The following is a 25004-nucleotide window of genomic DNA, read 5'->3' on the forward strand; positions in this document are numbered from 1 at the left end:
TCTTCTCCTCTGAGAGAGTAGCAGAGTCCCCCTGGGTATCACCCCACCACAGAACATCAAGTCTCAGTGGGGCTAGGTGTATCTTCTCCCACTAAGGCCAGATAAGGCAACCAAGCTAAAAGAACATATCTCATGTACAAGAAACAATTTTGGGGATAGCCTCTGCTCCAGTTGTTCAGGACCCACGTGAAGATCAAGCTGTACATCTGCTACATATGTGCAGGGAAGGCCAAGGGCATCTAAAGTTCACAAGCATGGCATGAAGCCTGGAGAAATTAGCTTAGGTCACTGGTCCTCAACCCTCCTAATGCTGCAACCCTTTAATAAAGCTCCTCATGATGTGGTGTCCCCCAACCATTAAAGTATCTCATTGTTATTCAAAACTGTAACAGCTACTGGTATAAGTCATATTGTAATTATCTGATATGCAGGACATGTGACATGAGACCCCCCCCCAATGTGGGTCTCTCCCCCCAGGCTGAGAATTTCAAGAAGGCTTACATTCATAGCCTTCAGATGCAACTACACACACACCCCCATCCCACAACAACTTCAACTCACACCACTTTTTTATATCTAAAAAGTTCACATTTATTTATCTTCCTCTCTCTGTATATGTATGCATGTGTGTATAGCGCGCGCGCATGCGTGCGTGCATGCGTGTGTGCGTGTGTGTGTGTGTGTGTGTGTGTGTGTGTGTGTGTGTTGAGTATCCATGCATGTGTGCTATGGCATGCATGTAAATGTCAGAGAACAACTTGTGGGAGGTAGTTCTTCCAACATGAGGAAAACTGAACTCAGGTCATCAGGCTTAGTGACCAGCTTCTTTGTTGCCCGAGCCATCTTGCTGACACTGGATTGAGACTTTTACTCTCTAGAATTACAAGACAACAAGTTTCTATTGGCCAAATCGCCAAGTTTGTGAGAGTTTGTTATAAGAACCCCATAAAGAAGTCAACACTACTGAATTTATGTGTGTGTTCATACTTGAATACAATAATTTCTATTAATAAAACAATTTCAACACAGTGTTCTTCAATCAGTAATTCATCCACTTGCTCATTTATGTATTCTATAAACACTGACGGCTACATCTGTCAGCCAAGGAGCTGAATGCATGGGTATGAAGACAGGCATATAAACAAAATAAAGGGAGATTTCCTTTAGGCTCCAGCAATAATTTCCTTGTTTGAGGCTACTGTCTAGCAAAATTTATGGGAGATTTTTGGCTTGTACTCTCTCACTTAATCCTTAACATAAACAAGGAATTATTGTTTCAAGTTTCCGGAAAAAGACTAAGTCACTGAGGCTTAGCAATGTGAGTAAATGACTAAAGATGACAACTGCTTAGAATAGGCAGTAGAATTGTTTGGTTTTGAAGTCCATGGAAGTTTCTCTGCTTCATTCTGAATATTTGAGGTCCTGGAAGCACAGAACACTGATGTGACGCAGACACAAGATTAAGAGACTGAAGTAAAACACCATTGCCATTCATGAAGAGAAGACAATTGGTAGAATCAGACAGAATTAATGGAGTAGATTCCTTATAATGGAGTAGGCCATGGGGAATCACACTTCCAGGGCAAGAAAAGAGTAAGATGATTTTCGATATAGAAAATAGTGGGACTGCAGAAAGCCTCTCTCCTTGTAGATTTCTCAGAAATATGAGACTGATGTAGTGATATTCTAGAAGAATCAAAAATAATGTAAGACCAGGTTCAGAGGGTCCTTGTGAAATGTGTTTGAACTTTATTTGGCATAAAGTAGGGAGGTATTAAAATAATTTAAACCAAAGAGTTTGTTATAACGATTAATTAGAATGTGTATCCAACATACACCATTCTGGAGATCATTATAATATTGGAGCGGCAGTGGGATTGAGCAATCATGAAAACTTGAGAACACGGCAGACATACCAAGTTGTGAACAAATAGCCTGAGAAGTGGGGAGACCATGCTCTTTTGACACGATTGTAGGAGTAGTAGAGCTATTAACACATGAAGGGAAACTGAGAGGACGGGCCGGCTTTGAAAGAAATCAGATGGGGTGATATTGGCAAGGTAATTGCAAATGCAGAATTTGGGGGCAGGACAGACAAGAACTAATGATGGGAATTATGGAATACAATGCACCAATGTGATCCCTGAAGTCATTCATATGAACAAGGCTGGCATGTGAAAGACGAGCAACAGAAAGCAAAAGAGGGAGAAAACAGCTAAAGCCTCATTATTCTGCACAACTCTAGGGGGCAGAAGAGGAGGGTGACTTAGGAACATCAGGCAAGGAAGCATTTCACAAGTTGGAAGCCCGGCAGTAGTGTGAAAAGCAACGAAGAAATGAGAGAATGAGAAACTATCGGGATGGTTAAAAAGAGGAGTAGAGTGTGATTCGTGATTCGAAGTTTGCAAAGAAATAGACTGAGATCACTAGGGGCCTGTGACATCATGGAGACATCATCAGAGTGGTAAGCAAGCAATTTTAGGATGTTAGAAGCCAGCAGTATAGATATTACTCTTAAGAAGGTACGGATGGGAAAACGGAATAAAGAAGAAACACAGTTAGTAGACTAGGGTGTTCTGAGTGTTTATTTTCTAAGAGATCGATTCGACTGGAAGAAGTCTGGATTCTGTTTTGCTGAGTGGTTGTGGAGAGAGAAAGAGATGGAGGAGGTACTAAGGAGTAAGAAGAGTTGACCAATTGTTCACTAACCTAAACCATTCTACAATGAGGTGAGCTGGGGCTGACTTGCACAGAAGCAGAATCTAACAAAAGACACCTTTTAAGAAAAAAAGGAGTAAAAAAAGGATAAAGAGGAAAGTGTGTGCGCATGTGTGTTTTTAAGTGTGTATGTGTTTAAGTGTGTGCTGGGAAGAGAATGGCAGCTCTCATGTCATGAAGCCTCTCCCACAGGCTTGGAAAGACTTCCTTCTATAGGAGGATCAGAATTTTACATCCACTAGTCAAATCTTCTATCCTGAGATTTAAAAGATGTGCTGTGGGCAGATGTGAGAGCTACCTGTCAAGGCTCAATAAGTCACAGCAATTACTAAAGAGTGTGCTTTTCTCAACAGTTCCAAGCTTGTTGTCCTCATCATAAAACTCTGCATTTTGGTTTCCTCTTCATTGCTAGAGCTCCAGGGAACTCAACAGTTCCTAATAAATCCAATTGTAGGGACCTTGCCTTTGATTAATGTAAAGAGCCTCTAAGGTCCAATATATATATATATATATATACACACACACACACACACACATACACACACTTGTACATATACAATATATGTATATATATAACATATGCATATTATGTATATAATATATTATCTATATATAGTTATATATATGTATATGTATATGTGTATACACACACACACACATTTTTAAAATTAAAAGTATAAACTATTAGAATTTTGGGGACTTGGAACATGGCTCAACAGGTAATGATTCTTGCCACCAAATCTAAGGATCTAAGTTTGATTCTCAAGACCCACATGGTGAAAGGAAACAACCAAATCCCACAAGAAGTTGTTCTCTGATCTCCCCCATCCCACTTAATTAATCAGTTAATTAATTTTAATATTGTAGTGGTTTGAATGAGAATGGCTTCCCATAAGGTCATATATTTGAATGCTTGTTCTTTACTTAGTGGAACTGTCTGGGAAGGATTTAGGAGGTATGCCTTGTTGGGTAGGTTTGGCCTTGTTGGATGTGGTATGTCCCTGGTGGTGGGTTGTGATATAAAGCTTTCAGCTACTACTCCAGTGCCTGTCTGCTTCCCTCCAAGATGAATATGGACTAGCCATTCAAAACTGTTAGCAAGCTGCCAGTTAAATGTTTCTTTTATAAGAGCTGGCTTGATCATGGTGCCTCTTCACAACCATAGAACAGCAACTTAGATAAAAATAAAATGTGCAATAGAAATAAAATATTGACTGCAAATCCTAAAGACAGCAGACAGCTGTCTCTAGCACCAACTCTCCAGCATATAACTGTGTCACACATTCTTGGAACACAGATGTGCTGGGGATAAAACTCAGGTCCCCATAACTGCTTGCTAAGCACTTTACCAACTGAGCCATCACTTCAGTCATGAGCTCAACTTGCACTGCTGATGCTTTGAACCAACTATGAAACACATGAGTGGCTCAGATGGCAAGAAAAGTGTCAGCATTATTCTCCATTAGCAAACATGTCTTAGGCATTGTTTTAGTTAGGGCCTCTATCACTGTCCAGAGAGGCCATGACCATGGACACTCGTTTTGGTTTTTTTTTTTTTTTAACTATTAACAGATTTATTTGTGCAATCCAGAAAACAGCAGGACTAAAGTGAACTTCAGCAAAATATCATTTCCTGGGACATTTCCTTTTCCCTAAAGGCCAAAGTTCCCAAGGCTCTGTAGTTCTGTTGGCAGAGCCACAGCATGAGGGATGTGTTTACTGCCATGCCTTTCATGAGGGCAGAGCAGGCTGGAAACAGCACCCACCTAGTGAGCTGTGCTCTGCAGGAGTGGATCCGAGTCACCCAGATTGAGATTTGGAGGTGCACACTCTGATGGTCTACTGGCAGAGCCATTCTTCAGTTGTTTTCCAGAGCAGTCATTCTTTCTCCAGTGGGATCAAGTGCTCTGGGATGTCTACCTGGAATATATCCTTTCCCCCTTTCCTAGGTATGGGCTCCAGTAACCACCTGGGGTTTGAAACTTGAGTCAGGTACTTCAGCTGCAGGTTGGTTAGCACAGCTTGAGTTTCCAGTTCCACAGCCTCCTCAGCAGCTAAGGTTTCTGGACACTGAAAAGTCTCTCCAACGTCAATAAGTCCAGCTATCACGCCTCTGCCGTATCTTTCTCCTGCCTGTAGTAAGGTCTGAATCTGTGTCCAGGTCACCCCCAACCTCTCCATGAGCCCTTCCTGCTATGCATCATCTTCCCAGTCATTGTGAGCAATGTGGATGGCAATAGTGCATTTCTGAAGGCTGCTAAACAGGGGACGCCAACCTGTCTCAAGAGTCTTGACTCCATTTAAGATTAAACCAGCGTAGGGCTGCCGGAAGGATAAGCAGGGAAACTTCATTTTCCTCAGAGTCTCTGGGCCACGCAGCAGACTCCAGTTTACACCCAGTCCTCTGTCTTCCAGCGTTCCCGGAAGGCTGTCAGTACCAAAGGCTCCTGAGGGTGGGTGGACAACGTCCGCTCTAAAGAAAGGAAAGCATTTGGCTACGGCCTTAACACTAACTGGCATTCTGGGACTTTAACTCTGACTGCTTTGAGACCCAGAAACCCCATGGACACTCTTATAAAGGAAAACATTTCATTGGGGCTGGCTTACAGTTTCAGAGGTTTAGTCCATTATCACCATGGTGAGAAACATGACAGTAGTGAGGCAGACATGGTGCTGGAGAAGTAGCTAAGATCTCTATATCTTGATCCATAGGCAGCAGAAATGAATGCCTCACTAGGCCTAGCTTGAGCATATGGGGCCTCATAGTCCAGACCCACAGTGACACACTTCCTTCAACAAGGCCACATCTCTATGGGCCCGTGGGACTATTTTTATTCTAACCACCACAGGCATGCAGCATAGAGAGAGAGGACTAGGAAGGGTAATACCATTTCTTTAAGAGTGAATAAAACAAGAACCATGGGCAATCGCCCCCTTCTACTCTAACTGTTTAGGATGTATATATGCGTGTGGGCATGTGTACATGAGTGCAGGTGTCCACAGAGTACAAAAGAGAGCGTCAGAGTCCCTAGAGCTGGCAGTTGTTAGTTGTCTGATGTGGATCCAGAGAACTGAACTTGGGTCCTTTGAAAGAACAGAAAGCATTCTTGCTAGCCATCTCTCGAACTCATTGTGTCATAACCGTAAACACATCCTCATGGGATCACACATGGAACAGGCACAATGGTTCACATCAGCAGAAGGGCAACATGGGTATCTCCCACTTCTGAAAGAGACAGAAGAAGGGCAGCAGACTGGCTTCATATTTTCACTCAGCTAACTCTTTCCTCTTACTGTGGGAAGATATGAGTGAGGGGTTTGCAGGAGCAGGTGGCACCTTTTCAATGTCCCTGAAGCCCAGAAGAATGGACTCACCCAACCTTTACACTATTCAACTGTGTGATCTAGGAGGTCCTGCACATGTCTTGGTCTTGATGGCCTAGATGACTGACATGCAAACAACATAATCAGCCTCCTGGGGCAGAGAGGGAGAAAACCAGGTAGGAAAGCACTGCTTCAAGAGTAGATAGAAGAAACATTGTGGACTCTCTCCACCCCTGCTCTAATGAGGATGTACAAGGATCTTCTGAATGGTTCTTGAACGGTCCTAAGAAGGATATGTTGTCTTAATGCCAAAGATAGTTAACAGGAGATACTGAGACCTTTGAAAAGTGAGGCATGATGGGAGATCTTTACACTACTGAGATCCTGCACTTGGAAGGGACTATGAGATCCTGGATCTTTTCTTCTAAAGATTTTGCTTCTTGGTGTTAAGGTGAGGAGTTTCACCTTTAAGGAATGATGAGCTGTTTCATATAAGCCCAAACTAATGGGGCCAAACTGAATGCAAACTACAACCTCCAAAACTGTGAGTCCAAACCAACGTTTTCTCTTTGTAAGTTGATAACCTCAGCCGTTTTGTGTCAGTAACAGAAAGCCAGCCCAAAATGATGGAAATGTTTAAAAACATGATGTTTCATTTAAGACTCTGAGTTACTGACTTCTGGTGGCCTTGATCCCACTTTGTAGCAAGGCAACGTCCAGCTGAGCACATTATTATCCTCTGTTTAGCCCCGCCCCTATCTGATTGATTAATAGGGTTCTGTATTCACCTGGCCCTCAGAGGAATTTGGGTTAATGGCACTTCTCCAAGGAGTCAACGCACTGTTGGCTTTGCCTTTGGACTCATACAGGAAAGCGCTAAACAAAATAACACCGGAGGAAACCAATCAAGAGAGAAAAAGGAGGAGAAAGAAGGATTTCCAGCATGCGAGCTAGAAACTGGCACACTTGAAGAGGAAGAAGGGAGGGGGTGGCAATTGGGAAGAATCGGCAAATGGGATCCTAGCAGTCAGGAACCTCATCCTGGGGTGAGAAAATCAAGGATGTAGAACTGCTTGATTAGTGCCAAAAGGCAGGCGTGTAGTGTGGGGTTGAGAAAGCCAGAGTCGCGAGTTCAGCCATGGGAAACTCACTAGCCTTCCTGCCTGTTAGTCCTTCACAAAACACAGTGTTCTGTCCACCCGCTGTGGTCGGAGAACTTCTGAAGAAGGTTCATAAAGACAGGGCACAAGGCAAGGGAAAGAGAAAGTTTGGATTCTGCTAAGAACAACCTCGGGTTTGAGACAGACATGAAGCTGCATGCTCTAACTCTGCTCTCTATGTGGGGAGATGCTGAGCCAAAACGAATAAAAGTAATAGCCAAAAACCAAAAAGAAAAAAAAGTCCCCGCATCCAGCGTGTGGGCTTAACTGCATCTCAGATACTCCCCCAGGCAGTAAACAGCAGTCGAATGCTCTGTCCCTGCTTGGCTCTTAAGTCTCTGAAGCCTGTTCAAAATGGCCATTGTTCCAAAAGTTTCTCTGCTCAAGATCTTGGGCTTGCACTTCAGCCCCCTTCCACCAGATGGTGGTGGGTTTGTTTAGCAGTCTGCACTCTTAGCTGCAGACTCCAGACAGGGGAGTTGGGAAGAAGAGCTTAAAAGATATTCTGGAACCCACTTGAAAAGATAACACAGAAAAGCTATTCTCTTAGCAAGCTGGGGTTGAGACCCAACGTCCTTATGTTTTGAGTTTGAAAGCCAGGATGCCTGATGTCCACTGTCAGGGGCTTTATCGATCAGTTTTTCTCAGAAAATGTGAATAACTTCTAGATTAGAGATAAGTGTGTGAAGGGCATTTTTAAAATGAAAAACATCATATTATTTCAAATTTCAACCGAAATCAACCCTGTAAGATATATGTAAGCCTCATATAGAATACTGTTAGGGAACAACAGATTCTTGGGTGTTTGGAAATTGTTTTGAGATCAGCTTCCTATACCAGGTATCTAACCTAACTGTATACTCTTAGTTGCTCAGTTATCAACAGTTCGTATTGGTTTCGCACGCATATGGATTTTTCATAATCCCCTCAACATTCTTTGAGATGGGCTTTCTTCATGTTACCCAAGGTTGTCTTAAGTGATCCTCCTGCCTCAGCCTTCCAAATAACTGCAGCATCACCATGTCTATCAAGGATCTTTAATACAACATAGGCCATGGTTACTTTATGGGGTGAGGAGGGAGGAAAGGGGATGAGGAGGGGAGAGGAAGGAGGAGGAGGAGGAGGAAGAGGTAGAAGAAGAGGGGGAGGGGGAGGAGGAAGAATGACAGTGATGCTTTTGAGACCAACAGAGCCTCAAGGCTTTGATCCCCCTGCCTCAGACTCCTAAATGTGTTGGGATTACAGGCAGACCCCAGCTTAGCAAGTTAATTTTTAAAATTTGAAAGATATTTAACAATTAGGTTACTATGAGCTTATTCACTTTTTAGGCAGGTATTTAGTTTCTCTGGGTCCCACTAAATCAGTCAAATGAGACAAGAAGAGGGTCTGGCTAAAGTGGTGAACCTTAAAGGAGAACCATGTCATACCTTATGATCAAGGCAAAAACACACATAGTACTAAAGACATCAAGCAAGTCATTCAAATTAGACAGAGAGTGCTTAGATACTGAGACATAGAGATCATGAGTTCAAGACCAGCCTGGAATACACAATGAGTCTGGAGCAATACTGAGCCACATAGTGTGTGTGTGTGTGTGTGTGTGTGTGTGTGTGTGTGTGTGTGTGTGTGTGTGTGTGTGTGTGTGTGTGTAAATGGTGGCATATATCTTATATCATCATAAAAATGTGATAGTAGCCTATGAGCTAGATATTATTATCAACCCCCATGCACTAATTACAACTTAAACAAAGCAAAGTCAAGTGGATGTCCAAGTAGGTGGGTAGAATTTGCTCAACTGCAAAGAAACAGATGTCAGAAATTTGTTTCCCTAGTGTATGAGTACGTTGCCTCTCTTAGAATAAATGACTGTATTTTTTCTTGTCTGGCTTGATTCAACCCAGAATTGGTTTAGAAAATGAGCCACACCAACTCCATAAATACCAGCCTTTATTTTCTGTAATGACCAAAGATATCGGCTATATGATTAGGTGCTTAGAATTTTAGCTACTAGATATACTCATTGGGATAGGCCATTATCTAAAATAGGACTTACATGTGAATTGTTTAACTAAATAACATAAGCATCATTACAGAGCTTGCTCTGGCCTATTTTGATTGAGCATTTTCAGGTGTCAGGCTCTGCACTAGGAGTGGAAATACACAGAGGCATTAGGCAGAAGATGGAGTTTCCAGGCCCTACAATACATAAGAGGTGAGGGTAATGTGTTTGCTGATATATAAAACATCAAGCATAGAATAGACAAATGTTGGTATTGGTATCAGTAAATAGAAACAACTATCAAGGTTCTAGTGGCATGAACCCTGTCTCGAATGATATAAGACAGAAAATCCTTTCAACATTTTCAACTGTACGTTAGTTTTATTAAGCACATCAAGCCTTTGTCTTTATGGTATATTTCATTTTGGACCACGTCCTAACAGCACATACTACCTAAATGTAGTACACACGCCTTGCAAGGTGAAGCATAGAGTCCTTGGCTGAGCTATTTGGACATTCTTTCACGGGGAAGGTACAAAGGGATTTTAGCAATCACAAATAGGTATTACATTAGAATATAGTTGAGAAATACCCCTACTTACAAAGATTTTATGAACCAGATAAAAGATATATACTCTTAACAGTCAACAGAAAATGAGGAAAGAGTATAACACTTTGAAGTTAATATGCAGGGAAAAAGTGGAAGTATAAGCGATTGCCCAAAGAACAAGTGATAAATGAGAGAAAATATTCAACAGGTCCCCCTGGAATCTCTCTCCCCGTCTAACTAGAATTTCTGGTGTCAGCCTCTCAGCACTAGTGGTCAGTCTTGGGGAAGCCAGAATGTAAAGCTGACAATCAGCATTTACCTCAGAATAATCCAAATTAAAACCCAAGAGCATTTGATGTCTGCCATGTTCATTCATGGTTCTGACCAAATGTGCAGATGAACCAAAGGATTTAACAGTCTGGACAGACTGAGGATATGGGCAGCATGGCATGATAAGTAATGTGTGAAATTAAATTTGAATATCAAGTTGCACAGGATAGCATAAGAAGAATACATTTAACCAAATTATGATGTAAAAATCAAAGCCATTTATGTTAATATGGTTCCACTCTGAAGAGTTCCTCTGTTAATTTTAAGAGTCTCTCAAAAACATGTTAATTTCTAGAACAATAACAACTTGTCTTTTCCTGCTCCCTTAGTTCCGTGTGCCATTATCTATTATTTATAATAGTTCATTGAGCTGTACCAGGGTCTGGGAACAAACACTCTAGGCTCCCACCATGTATAGAAAGCAAATAGAAATGTCCAAACAATTTCAGAAGTCAGTTAAGGTTTTCATTTGCCAAAACTGCTAGTGTATGCCCAATATTTAAAGCATATTTAAACTGAAAATATCTGGTTTCGTCATGGGAAGTAGAAACTGACTTTAGTCCAACTGTGAAATTTCACCAAGAGAGTCAATAAATAAAAGCTACCCAACCAGTCTTCGGTTGATCTTGTGGGTGTTTTGCTGTGTTTTTGAGTTTCTGAGACAGTCTTGCTAGGTAGCCCTGGGTTGCTTAGTACTGTTTATGTAGCCCTTGACTACATCAAATCCTTGATTTGATGCCCTGTGTTGGCAGAACTCTCTCCTTAGGACTTTAATAGCCATATGTTTACATCGTACTAATGTATGGATCTCAATTCCCTTTACCAAGTAGATACTTATGAACTAAACTTATCTCCCTTTATACCTGTATACTACTTAATAAAATAGACAAATGCCTCTCTTAATTAAATATTTTAAAATTAAAGTTCTTTGCATATGGTAAACCTTTATGTGTGTTAAGTTCCAAGGAACATGTTCGTGTATGCATGTGTATATGCATGAACATCTGTGCACTGAGTTTTCGGTGTGGCAAGAGGAATGGAGGGTCAACCGTCTACCTCAGATCCATTCATACATACCTGCCTCTTCCATCAGATGGAGACCAGCCATCTTTCCATAGTCTTATGCACGTTGAAAAGTTTGAATTTATGTGACTACATCTCTGATCAGGTACCACAGGAGGAGAAAAAGAATTTTGACTTATCTGTGTAACCCAGGGTCTCAAACAGAGAATGTTAGGCTAAATGTTGAATGAACAACTGATCTTAGAGAGCTCCTGAAGAATTCAAGGACGATAAGAAAGGAAGGAGGAACAAAACCACCAACCAACGGAGAAGAGTTGACCTTGCCTTGCCTCTTGGTGTAACAAGCAACCACTTTATATATTTGATTCCCATAAGGTACACAGATGGCTGGCTATGGAGTTTCAGAGCCAGAGAAGTGTTCTGAGTCTCTCCAGCTTCCTTTAACATTTGAGGATGAGTTTAACAGACCAGGGGGAATAACGTGCTATGTAGCTCATCACTCAAAGAAAAACAGCAGGAACACAACAGCAAGTCACTGTGACTGCACTGACTCCAGCTGCCTTCTGAAAAGGGTGGATCCTAAACATGTCCTCAGCACTGGGACTCACTGGTAAGAGCTGGAGTAGACTTGAAGCAGAAAGGGAGAAATGAGAAGAGAAGGCCAAGGGAGTTTCAACCTAGCTTCATGCTCAAGATTGCATTCTCTCTCTCTCTCTCTCTCTCTCTCTCTCTCTCTCTCTCTCTCTCTCTCTCTCTCTCTCTCTCTCTCTCTCTCTCCCTCCCTCTCTCTCTCTCCCTCTCTCTCCCTCTCTCTCCCTCTCTCTCTCTCTCCCTCTCTCTCCCTCTCTCCCTCTCTCCCTCTCTCCCCCCCTCTCTCTTTCTCTCTCCCTCTCTTAACAAGGCCAGGGATCAAGCTTGGGTTTTCTATCTGTAGACCAGCATTCTAGTATATTTAAATGGAAACTAAATCCATACCTGTTTTTATTAATGAGGCCAAGATCCCGAGATTGGATAAGCCATGGTCTTAGAGGAAAACCTCCCACTATTATTTTGCAGAATGCCCATAGCAGTAGGATGATCTTCAAGGCTGGATTGCTGTACCCATAGATCAGTGTGTCACTCACCTCTCCACAGAGAAGACTCTTCTTGAAGTAGATTGCAATTAACATAGGGATTCAACAATGCAGAGACTAAGAGACTTCAAAATGTTTATCCCTACATGGGATGTTTTGATCATAACACTCCCATCAAGATTCAGGGATGGATACAGAAGAGAAGATGGAGAGATTTTAAGAGCCTAGAGGTGGTGAAGGACTCCATAGAAACGGCATTTTTTTTACAGACACGACAGGGAAGATACACATGTGAATTCATAGAGACTAATAGCATGCACTTGACCTGCACTGCACAAGCCCAAGTCAGATAAAACCTCAGCACAGGGGAGGGAAGTGTGGGCTGGCAGTCTCCATCCTATCCAGGAAGTGATTCACAGGGCATATCTGCTGGAAGAGGGAAAATCAGTGTTCTCTAAAGCTATGACACTGGGTATAACAATCATAATTCAGGCCAGGCCTGATGCCCAAGAGGAACTGGCCAACACAAAATTTGTTTCTTTTGTTTAGAGAAAGAACATGAAGTTCAGCAGGAGATTGATGGAGATATGGGAAAAGCTGGGACAAAAGAAAGAAAATAACCAAAATATATTTTATGAAATTCTCAGAGAATAAATAAAAACATAATTTAAAAAACTGGTCATGAACTATAAATGTTTATTTAGACAGTTCTAGAAATCAATTAAATTGGGAAACAAACCAAAGTTTTGACAGAGCAGTCAATGCCACTTTCATTTTTAACACTAAATATTCCTGTCCCTTAAAAAATATAGTGTCTCACAAAACATAAATGAGGTCCAGAGAGATGGCTCTACAGCTAAGAACACGTATTACACTTGCAGAAGACCTGATTTCTGTTCTCAGAACCCATATTCAGTGACTCACAACTGCCTGTAAATCCAGCTCCCAGGGATCCTATGCCTCTGACTCCACAGACACTGGCAGCCAGGAGTCCATATCCACACACACACACACACACACACACCACTTAAAATAATAAAAATTAAATATTTAAAAGGAGAAAAAAAAAGACAAAATAGTTGGAAGAGTTGAGCCATTTCTCAAAAGTCTAGAAACAAAGACATTGAATTCTTAGCACCTTCTCTGCTCTATTTTGTGTTCACAGAAGAAAACACAACACAACAAAACAAAACAAAACAAAACAAAACAAAACGCCAACAGCTCTCTATTAGGGGAAGATGATAGCTAAAGAAAGGATAATATTTCAGTTGTGGTTGTCATTACTAAGAAGTCCCTTTAATGTGGTATTTGAGTAAAGAGAGGTAAGAGTTTCTCAATATAAGGGCTGAAGGCCTCTCTCTCTCTCTCTCTCTCTCTCTCTCTCTCTCTCTCTCTCTTTCTCTCTCTTTCTCGTCTTCCTTCCTTCCTTGTTTTTCTTTTTCCTTACAGATTCCCATTCAACTGGCTGCCTGCTTACAGAGACCTCAACAGTCTCTCTACCCATGGGGTCTGAAATTCCTCAGCTAAACAGTCCTTGTGATTTCAAGAGGGTCTGTGGCTTCTGGGAGGGACTGTTTGCCTGCTGCTCTTACTGTAGAAGGGAGCTGATGAACTCAACAACTCTTCCCTGGCTGGATGTTTGCAGCTTGCTCTGGAGGCTTAAACACTGGCCGTTTGGCCCAGTTTTCGATCTAATCTGTGCTGACATCAGTTCTCTAAGGAGAGTGCAGGCACAGAGCTAAAGCACAGCCCAAGGTCCACTGTAGACACTAGAGGATCAGAGTTGGCTGAGAAGAGAATGGAGGGGGCAAAAGACAGAGTTTTGATTAGTCCTATACTCTGTGGTGTTGTCTGTGTACCAGGCATGTTAGACATGTGGACAAGAGTCTGGGAGTCTCAGATCTGAGAGTGTATATTATTTAAGGAGCAAAGGAATCACACACCCGAATTAATTGTAATATTCCATGTGCCATGACGGGCCATAAAGGAAGACTGAGAACAGAGGCAGCTAGACAGACACAGAAAGCATTTCTGGAGTGAAGTAAAAGAGCATACAAACACTGAAGTAAAGACAGTATCTTGGGGGTCTTGGAGGGTGAGGACAACTCAACATTTCATTCATTCATTTCCTCCCTCCATCATTCATTCATTCATTCATTCATTCATTCATTCATTCATTCGGTATTTTAATAGTACAGCTAGGTTATCTGAGGCTGAGCTTGAACTCCAATGTTTTTGCTTAAACATCTGTAGCAGCTGGCATTATAAATGTCTGTTGCCATACCTAAACATCTTAGGCTATTTGAAAATATTTATCTGGCTAAAGATTGACATAAAATTAGCACTTGATGTGGTCAAGTATCAATAGCTAAATGTGGTGTGAAATTTTATAATAGAAGCACACTTATTTCCCGGAAAATAGATCTTTCCTGGAAAATAGCCAGGGAAGGTTAATGTGTAGACTATCTTGAACCTGTACCCCATTCTCTAGAGGAGTTCATCCCATGGTGTTAAAGACTGTTACTATGGATACAGGCATATGTCAAGCCATTCATCTGTTTATGAAATAGTTATTAGAGATTTTTCTATGTTGTACTCCTTAGCTCCTTCAACAAACAGGAGCTCTTCCAGAAAGGAATTTTTAAAAAATAAATAACAGCTTTCATTACTTGAAGAAAGTGGGTTGAAGTTGTGCTTAAACTGCTAGGTCTGAGAGCAGAGACAGTAGATTCAGGATGCCCATCAATATTTATGAGTGCTGAGTGCCCTGGGAATGCTGGATATTCAGTTTCTGAGGCAGCCTCTGAGCTGCCTGAGAGGCAGGCACCCAAGAGCTAGGCCAGGGCTTGAGCCGAACACCTAGAAACTGGCTGGACTTTTGGTTCCCTCTTCCTCATTGGGGCAAAGGCAAAGGCAAAGGCTAGACCCCTGATGACAGGCCAGTCCCAAGGAATAGTATTTGCCAGGAGTTAGGACAAGCAATTAATTGAAGGATTGGTGCTGAGGGGAACAGGCCACACAAGGGTTTTCAAAACCGAAGCCACAAGCCCAGAGGTGCTAGGCTTCAAAGGCACAAACCCTCACACTGCTTGAGGCCATTTAGCAGCAGAGCAGATCTTGGCTGCAGGGCTATTTGAATCCCAAAGTCCTTGAGTGGATACAATGCCAGGGGCATCCGACGAGAAGGGAAGTGAACAGAGCTACATCTCAACCAGGACAAAGCTTTGGAGGCACTGGAGGACTTTTTTGAACCCGGGTCCAAGTGAAGTCCCAGGCCCCCAGCTCAAAAGCAGAAGGAAAAGTAGGGGAGCTGGTGACAAGGCTTGTCCTCTAGAGATTCCAGGTAAACGGAGAGGCTGCACCACAGCGTCTTCCAGAGACCTGGGCCTTCAAATTCAAAGTGCAATTACTAAACGTCCACAATTCTGCCTGCCCTTCTGTTGGTGTCTCGAATTGAATATTCTTTCTTGTTAAGTTCTAATGACAACGCATGTACGTTATCAAGTTATATTTCGCCAATAAAACTTTTAATTTGCTTAAGGAGGTAGCTTCGGCTGAGGGGCTCTCCAGAGGCCCATTTACTGGAAGAGAAACACGATGCTCTGGGGTAAGCCTCCAATGACGCCTGCAAGCTATCTTGTTATAATGCGAGCAAGGCCCGACACTAGACACCTGCTGGATAATTCCTACAGGGGGAAATAAACTCGAAAGTGGAAGGAAACTTCAAGCCATTCTGTTTGACTTATTTCGCAGAAGAGATTTTGAGGCCCTGAGTTTAGGTAATTGTTCCAAATTGCATATATGCAGGGACCTGTCTCAGGAAACCTTTGCAATACGTTTCCTAATTTTGTTTTATTAGGCATTTGTTAATGTTTTAAATGTAACATGGCCTCCACAGGCTCACTTATTTGCACACCGGGTTCCTAACTATTGTTGTTTTGGGAATTTGATGAACCTCTAGAAGATGGGACCTAGCTAGAGGGAGTGGGATGCTAGAAGCAGACCTTATAAATTACATATGGATCTTAGATCTACTTCACTCCCTCTCTGTTTCTTGGTTTATTGGCCAGGGGCCATCACATTTGCCTGCTGCCATGGTTTCCCCAACATGATGCCCTCTTAAAGCCAAAAAATCCATCCATCCTTCCTCCCTTAAGTGACATCTGTTTGGTACTTTGTCAGAGTGATAAGAGAAGTAACTAAAGTAGGGTTACTTTTCCAGAACAGTGCCATAGGAACATATATATACATAAACATATACATATACATGCAGATATTTATGCATATTGTATATAAGTATTTGTGACATATATGTATACATTAGTATACATCAATATATGCATATTAGTATATATGTGCATAAACATATATAATAGTATATATTAGCAATATAATACTATATAATATATACTAATAAATGTTGCTTCATAGTAATAAGGAATAAAATACCCACTCTGAGCCTGTGGTCATCCTTTGTTATTCGCCAGGCTGTGATAACAGTGAAGTTCAACCTTATGCACAGAAGACAAACCCTCCTATGTGAGCTTGACTATTAGAAATCAGCTTTCAATCGCAGTTAACACGTGATCCAGTTAATCAATGTGTGACTCACTGTTGACGGTGGCAGCATTATTTAACTAGTTACACTGCTTTCAGTGAGGCCAAGTTTACATTGCAAAGGGAGTGAGTGCACAATGGAAGAAAAGCTGTTCTCATCACTGCAAAGAATGAGCTGGGGTCCTATGACCCTCCCTTTAAGGGCACACCTCCTGTTACTTAAGTACACTCCACCACCACCAATTAGGCCCCACCTGTTAAAGGTTCCACTACCTTTCAATAACACACAGTCTGTAGCTCATCCATTTAACACATGGACCTCTGAGGACACTTACCTAGCAGATGCAGGTAGATCAGACCTTCTGGTAAAGTGTTATAGATGGATCCGATATAAAGACCTTTCCCTTCAGTAGAGGGTCAAATGGTAGCCTTTGTAGAAGACCTGCCCATGCCCTGATCCTCAAACTGTGCGTGTGACTCAGTTGGAATAGGATCTTCACAGATGTCATTAAACTAAAAGAATCTTGAGTGGAGAAACCATTCCGGAGTATCTGAGTGGGATTACAATAGTTGATGACAAGGACCTTTTCAAAAGACACACAGAGGAACTGATAAACATGGAGAAAGAAGTAGACAGGCAGAGATGGTGACTGGAGCTAACCTGACACCAACCAGAGAATGTCACCAGCCATTAGCAGCTTCAAGAAGAAGGATGGATTGTCCTCCAGCCTTTGGAAAGAATATGGCCCTGTCAACACTAACTTCTGAATTCTAGCCTTGAGTATTACAGTAGAAGGAACTCTTTTTGTTCCAAGCCACCACTGGTGTGTGTTGTGTGTGGTGTGTGCAGCACCCACAAAACAACCGACTCAACTTTCAGTCTTCCAGGACAGCCATTTTTCTTTCTCTGAAATATCTATGAGTTCAGTCATTTCAGTATTAAAGTAGGACTCAGATACTGAGCAGGTGTGTGTTTGATTTTCTTTGTTCTTCTGAAACAAACAAGGTTTTTGAAGATGAGGATGGATGCTGGCTGGCTTCCTTGCAATGGGGAGTCTAAAACAAGTTCTCTGACTTTACACAGACACTTCCATGTTATCAATTCCCTTCCCTTACCCACTGCCGTGCAAAATACAGCACAGGAATTTAAATGATTAAGGAGAGAAGTAGCTCAGTGTAGTTCCTAACAACACAAAACAGTTGCCGAGGCCAAGCTGGCAATACTTTCCGCCTTGAGTATGGATGGAGCAAGTCTTTCTGTGTCTTCCCCAAACTTTTCAAATTCAGTGTTTTCAGAATGTTTTTGTAAAGTTTTTCTGTCCACAGCACTGTAAGAAATACATCATGGTATATAAGCATTTCAAAACAGAACATTGTGTGCTGACTTTCTTTCTTCCTACCTCTTAAACTTGGATCCCTGACCCATGCTGCTATAATATATATTCAAAAGCTATAAAGCCACACCTCATACTAGTACCATGGTCATTCTTTAAAGTATAGATTTCAGTGTTTTCCTATTCCATTTAAAATCTTTCCACAGCCCCAGTCACCTTCTTTGAGTCCAACAATACCACCTGAGATTCTGCAGTGGTTACTCTAGGACCATGTATAGGTGTATATAGGTGTATATGTCTATATGTATTATGTGTATATATGTGTGTATATATATATATGTGTGTGTGTGTGTGTATGAGTATGTATGCATGTATACATGTATATATGTACTTATGTATATATACCATTACATATGTATCATATATATATACATATATATATAATACACATGTAATAGTAATATGCAATGACAAGGTGTCTAAAAATTGGATAGCTGGAGGGACTGAAGAGAGGAAAGGGGCAAAGTGATATAATTCTGTTTTAATTAAAATGTATTTTAATAAATTATAAAAACATATAGTCTATGCACTGACAGAACAATGTAGAGAGGAACATACACACACATGCACACACAAACACTCAGAGACATAGACACACACACACACACACACACACACACACACACACACACACACACACACACACGATACCCAGGCCCTCAACCTGTTCAGACTGTATCCATGCTTTACCCTCCTAAGTAGCTGAGTTCTCACATCAGCCATGTGACTCTATGTACTCAGATGTTGGTTTGCTTACCAAAACAGAGATGACACCTCATTCCACTTCTTTCTCCTCTCCCTCTTTCATTCATTTATCAGTTCATCATCAATCAATACTTCATCTTCCTCAATATCCAAGTGATCCTGATGCTGTGCTAAAAATATCAAGAGCCCTAGTAGAGCTTTTCCAGACTCTCTTGGCTGCTCTACCCCACAAGGAAAAGCATCTCTCCTAACAGTTGTGGTCTTCTGCGTCACTGTTAATGATGATTGTCTGTTTTTTTTTCCCTTGGGATGTCTAAGACATGACAGCATCCACAACAACAGCAGGCTATCTCTGTTTCATGCTACAGGTCCAGGAGCATCCTTTACTTGAAATTCCCATTACTGACTCCTCCACTAGCAAAACTTGAGAAGGAGATGAAAAGAGGAAGTGTGGAAGAGAAAGAGAACAGGGAACTCTGAATAGGCTCACAAGGCCAGCTTCTCTTTATAATCTGAAATAAAGTTTTGTGAGAGGATTTGCAATGCCAGCGGGAAGAGATAAGAAGGGAGAGGGAGAGGAAGAAAAGATGGTGAGGAAGCAAATACTCCAACCTTTTCAAACCCAGACTCAAGCAAATCCAGACAGAATTTCAATTTATAGGAGGCACTAGACCGTTCAAATCTCTTCCCGAGGATCCAAAGCCTTAACCAGGCACCATGAAATGTGCTTGCTTTCTTTCGTTATTTCTTCCCCCACCCCCTGCGCCCCAAAGAACTCATGCTTATAAACTCACTCCTCAGTTGTTTTCCACTGAAATAAGTGCTGCCCATCTGATGGGATGGGGGCCTCAATCACATTGGAAGTCGACTGAAAGTGATTTTTAGAGTCTTGGAGTGCACAAGGCCATCTCTGGCTCTTTGTTTGGGCTCTCTGATCCCAGGAAGTGCCACATTAGCACTTCAGCTAGGAAGAGATCCATCTTGCTGGTGTTAAAATGAACCATCAGCACTCAGTAACACAGATTACTGCTTCATAGAAAAAGCTGCCATTTGTTTTGCAATAGAAGACCACAAATGGAGACCTGGGATCATGCAGCTGTTGTGGAATGGGTTCAGAGGAGGAAGGTGGCTTTATCAATGCCTAATAGGAGGCACCTGATTCCCCGTGGTCATTTAGTAAGAGAGAAAAAAAAATCTCTGCATTCTGCCAATGAGTCTATTAGGGAACTAAGTCAAGACAGCAAAGACATCCTCACCTATGGGACTCAACTGCTAGTCATGCGAATGTCTGCTTGAAGTGTCATCATCTATTTTGTGTCTATCAGCTGTGATTGCCATTGAAGAGCAGCTCAACTTTCATGCAAAGAAGAAAAAAAAAGCCAAAATAAAACAAAGCATGGGAGTAGATTTCTCAACTGATAGGTCTACCAGATGAACTTCTCAGCTTCCCTCAACTGTTCAGTTCATCTTAGATCGACAATGGTGGACTCTGCATTGCCTTAGAAAATTCTTGGGAAGAGTCAGGTCAAATTCAAGATCAGAAACAGAAGCCTAAGATGATTCATCTTAACAAGGCAGAAAGCACTCCATAGCTATCACTGCAAGAAGACACCCTTTTTAGAAAATTATGTAATGGATTTGCCTGCCCAAGAAGAAGAAAAACATCCATTTGTGTTAAGTATGTGGATAGCCCTTGTCAGGCAAAATGAGGCAGGAGCTAACGGTCAATTTTCAACTTGAAACGTCTTTCTTCCCCCGTGGTCAACCTGACCTCCCCAGCGGTCAGACATTTTCTGGAATTGGTTCTTATTGCTTAATATTGTCCTAGCCTTCTATTCAGACTGCTTATTTCTGAATTTAACTTTCACTCTACATCTGGGTCTCCCACTCCTAACATAGGTCTCTATTTTGCATCTCCATTTGCCTCTGCGTAATAGTAAAATAGGCCAAACCATTAAGGACAGGTGCTTTTTCTCCAGTGGGAACAATGGGCGGAGACTAGCCAGCCAGCCCCTTGGCCTTGAGACATTGTGGAAGAGAGACGAAAGCCTTATACATGATAATAGTGAAAAAAATTGATCCAGCATGGCTATAAATGAGAAAAGAAAATCCTACAAATTATCCCAGTTTATGACACTTGAATACATATTTTTTTAAAAAGAAAGAAACGGGTATGTTATATGAGAATTTGCAACCCCTTCCTGGAAGACTATGAATTACCAACCATAATTTAGATTTTCAGAAAGGAGCCATGACTTCCTCTTCCTTCCACATTACCTTCTTTCATTATTGTTTTGACTGTCACAGATCCTCAATTTGTGATCAGGACTGTTAATATTAAAAAAAGAAATTAAAAATAAAGCCCACACGTCACTTCCTGTCTACTCTCTTATCTATTTCCTGTTTTGTTCCTATCATTTCTTAACTACTTAATCTGACAATTTGTGTTCCTGCTGAATATTCATATTTCAGTTGCAATAAGCTACTCATTAATGCTCAAACCCACTTCCGTCTCGTGGAAACCCTTCTCGCCCTTTCCCTCACGCAGACTCCTTGAGCTTATTCATTACCTCCACTCTTGATCTCTGTAATTCACCGATGCTGGTCTTCTGACATTCTGTCTCAAAACACTATTGAAACCCCATTTAAAGCCTTGAATCTGGGATAATTTATTCCCCCACTCCATCAACTCCACTGATTGCCAGCTCGTCTCTGCCTCACATTTAAATGGCTGACTCTCATTTCCCCCCAAGCACTTTATAAACCTTTAACTAACATCTATTTCTTCCACAAAATTACATGTATTTTCATCTCTTTGTGAAGCCTGTTTTCTAATTGGTTTCGTTTATTTAGCTTATCTCTCCAATTTTCTTCTTTTATAGTCATTTTTCATAACTCTCCTTATTGAGTCGCTTTTAATCACGGAAATGCACCTTGGTCTAAATGGCCTGAAGATAAATATTGAAAATGCATATGCGAATAGTCTAAACTTGATTACCTAATGGCTTGGGTGAGGATAAAAGGAACAAGAAGATAAATTGTCACTGGCCAGATTGAAATCCATAACTGGCTTTAGCATTTGTAAGCCCATATCTGAGCACTCCTACAGCCGCTTACCAGCAGCCTTTTTCAAGGTTAGCAACAGGAACGTAATCTGAGATGCGTTTTCTCTCTGGGCCAAATGTCACTTTCATGGTAGAAGACACCCTCTTTAAGTATGCCACGAGCCATTTAAAAATCAGAGGTTGAGTTTTGAGCCTAGACAAAAGACGTTGAAGATGCATTTCATAGGTCTCCTGACACCTTTTCACACTGCAGAGTTTTTAAGTTCCATGCCTACTTATTTAATTCACTGATACAAAACAAAACAAAACAAAACAAAACAAAACAAAACAAAACAAACAAACAAAAGAACATGAACCTATTGTGCGTGGGCATCACTTCTTACAACTCTGTACAGCACTATCCTCCGCTGAACAAGTTAGCAATTCCAACTGTGGGTCTGCTCAGGAAGTGGCACTCACTCTGATGAAAGGAAAACCTTCAGAGTATAAAATTCAGCTTATACCAGGGCAGCCAAAGGAAAGTTCAAGCTTAATAATCAGCAGGTGTTTTATTAGTTTCTTTGGTACAAGAGATGCTTATGATCAATGTGCATCGTACCCACAGAAAAATGGATGCTTTTATAACTGCTTCTAAGTTCACTGTTTCTGAACGTCAGCCCCTTGCACATCCTTCTTGATGCTGGTATTCACACCATTTCCCCTTCCAATATCCAAAGAAGGTAAGGTGATACACACACTCTACATATAGGAGTTATTAGTGATTTACCCATGGCCTTCGCCATACGTAAGACGTAGGAGAATTGTTGGGAATCTGCATAAGCAATATTAAAACCTACACGTGCCTAATTCAATGGCATTTAAGACTGGAAAATAAGTTCTGTTTTATCTTCTGGGGAGCTGCTGTCCTAAAATAGGTTATTGACTTTAATCTCTAAGAAGAAGAGGTAGATAAATACCATGGGTGGAAATGTAGGTGGATAAATGATTGGAATTGAAAAATTATTTCCAATCTTATGTCTGTCTGTCCATCTGCCAGTCTGTCTCTGTCTCTCTGTTTCTGTCTCTGTCTCTCTGTGCATGTGTATGTATGTGTACATGTGTGTTTGTGTGTGTCTATATGTGTCTGTGTGTGTGTGTGTGTGTGTGTGTGTGTGTGTGTGCTGATTTCTAGGCAGCTGAAGGGCACAGAGTTACTCTTTTATTGCTATCTGAGCAGAAATTGTCTTCGAATTCCTTCAAAAGTATTACAGCCCATTCATACATGAGTGTCACCTCTCTACCTGGTACTCATGTCTCTCTCATGGTCAGTCACCCATGTCTATCATATGCTTAAGGCATTTAGATTTCATCAAACATGGACAAGTATCTTTAACATCAGTCTAGGTGTTAAACAGAGGAATGGTTCATAAGGAGGAAGTCACTGTGTGAGTCTTGTTCTTTGTGGTGTGTGACCATGAAGTCCAAGAAGAAGGTTGTAAGTTATAAGATGAAATGTAGGTCAATCAGATACATTTCCAAATCAGTAGCAGGATATCCCAAACTGTTCCCAAATTGTTCAAGGGCTACACTTACCATAAGCTATCATTGTTGTCTGAAACTCAAATATGAATGAACACATAGTGTCCTTGTTTGCTAACCTGAGGATCCTGCCTAGACTTAGCATCTCTTTTTGTAGATGACATGTTCAGTTCTAGGCTGTCTGGTCTCTTGTGAGAGCACTGGCTAGACAGAGTAATCTTAGGTAGAAATGGGAGAGGCTAGTACTCCATTTAGAATCAACCAACTTCTTGAGTTTAAACTATATGCAAACATGCCCAGGGTAGCCTATTTAACGACTGTACATGAACCTCCATTTTCCTAGTCTGTAAAACATGAGGCTTCACTACACTTTCTGCACCTACTGACAGAAAGAAATGGTGATTCCTGAACATAAAGGAAAACCCATACCTAAAGCATATAATACAAGTTAGATGTCCTTACCAAACCACACACATCTTTGCAGGTTCCTCATCTGGCATGCGGGACAGTCAAGTGACTCATTAAAATTGCTTTCTGACTACCGTTTCAAATTTGTTATTTTGCTGATTTGGCAGACCCTTTGTTTAGCACTTCTCATAGGAGAACGATGGGTGATATGATCTTTAAATTGAAAAAAAAGTTTTAAATTTAAACATATGTCTCTGGAATATCTTATGGGTCATTGTACTGAACTCACCAGTCACACAATCAATTCTTAACTTGTTTCTTAGTTCTGTTTATCTCTCTGTCTGCCTATTATTCTTCGTTTCCCCCTCATCTCATAAGGAAGCAAATGTCACACCATCAAATAGTCACTTATTTTATCCACCAGACAAAACAGGATACTTTCTCCACTGCAAATGATTTACTTGCCTTCTAGACACAGCACTCCTGCCTGCCCACAAAACACACATCCACCTGTTCCCTCACTCTCCCCGTCCTGGAATTATGTGTCTTGGTGTATTATTGTACTCCTCTTAACTTAATAAGCTGCAAACGCAGACAGAACAGTTAAGAACCTGCTCAAGGGGGAACATGGGGAGCCAGTGGCAGGGCTGAAATGAGTCTGCCCCAGTTCTTTGGCACCCTGCCTAGCACTCTGTCCAACAGACTATACTGCAGACCTGAGTCTGTTGAATAGGGGCCCATGGTTGCTAGGGCACAGGACGAAGCTAAAGTTGGGAAGCTCTTCTGTTGCTCCCCATGGCGATTAATCTGTTTGAAGGTCTGGGCTCTGAACCTTGGATTCCAGGTCCGAATTCCTTCATAAAACCTCGTGTTTTGAAAGCCGCAGGCAATGACCCTGTGGATTTAACTAGATGCATTCTTACAAAGCAGAGTCAGAAAGGAAAGCTTCTAAGTGATTGGAATCTGCCAACACACTGTCTTGTGCCCCTGGCTCCCGGCATGGGGGCCTGGGAGAGGAGAATCCCACGCCAAGTGAATTTTCACTGCTTGGGCTACCAGTGTGGAATGCTGGGTTTCCTTAGAGGCAGGGCTGTCATTTTGGATGCTCTTCTTAATGAAGGCTTAGGCAGTCATCTAAAAGGTCACTGCCTGCTCACACCGTGGTCCTTGTGGCCACACA

The 25004-nt window shown here is 41.6% G+C and overlaps 1 long non-coding RNA gene and 1 pseudogene across 1 annotated transcript in view; both read right to left on the bottom strand.

Moving 5' to 3' along the window:
• Gm20757 (predicted gene, 20757) overlaps positions 1-25004 on the bottom strand; it is a 204073-nt gene that overhangs the window by 47104 nt on the left and 131965 nt on the right. The gene's annotated exons all lie outside the window — the stretch shown is intronic.
• Gm8512 lies at positions 4437-19274 on the bottom strand (annotated as a pseudogene).

This window comes from Mus musculus, chromosome 10, assembly GCF_000001635.26.
Source record: "Mus musculus strain C57BL/6J chromosome 10, GRCm38.p6 C57BL/6J".
NCBI classification, from domain to species: domain Eukaryota; kingdom Metazoa; phylum Chordata; class Mammalia; order Rodentia; family Muridae; genus Mus; species Mus musculus.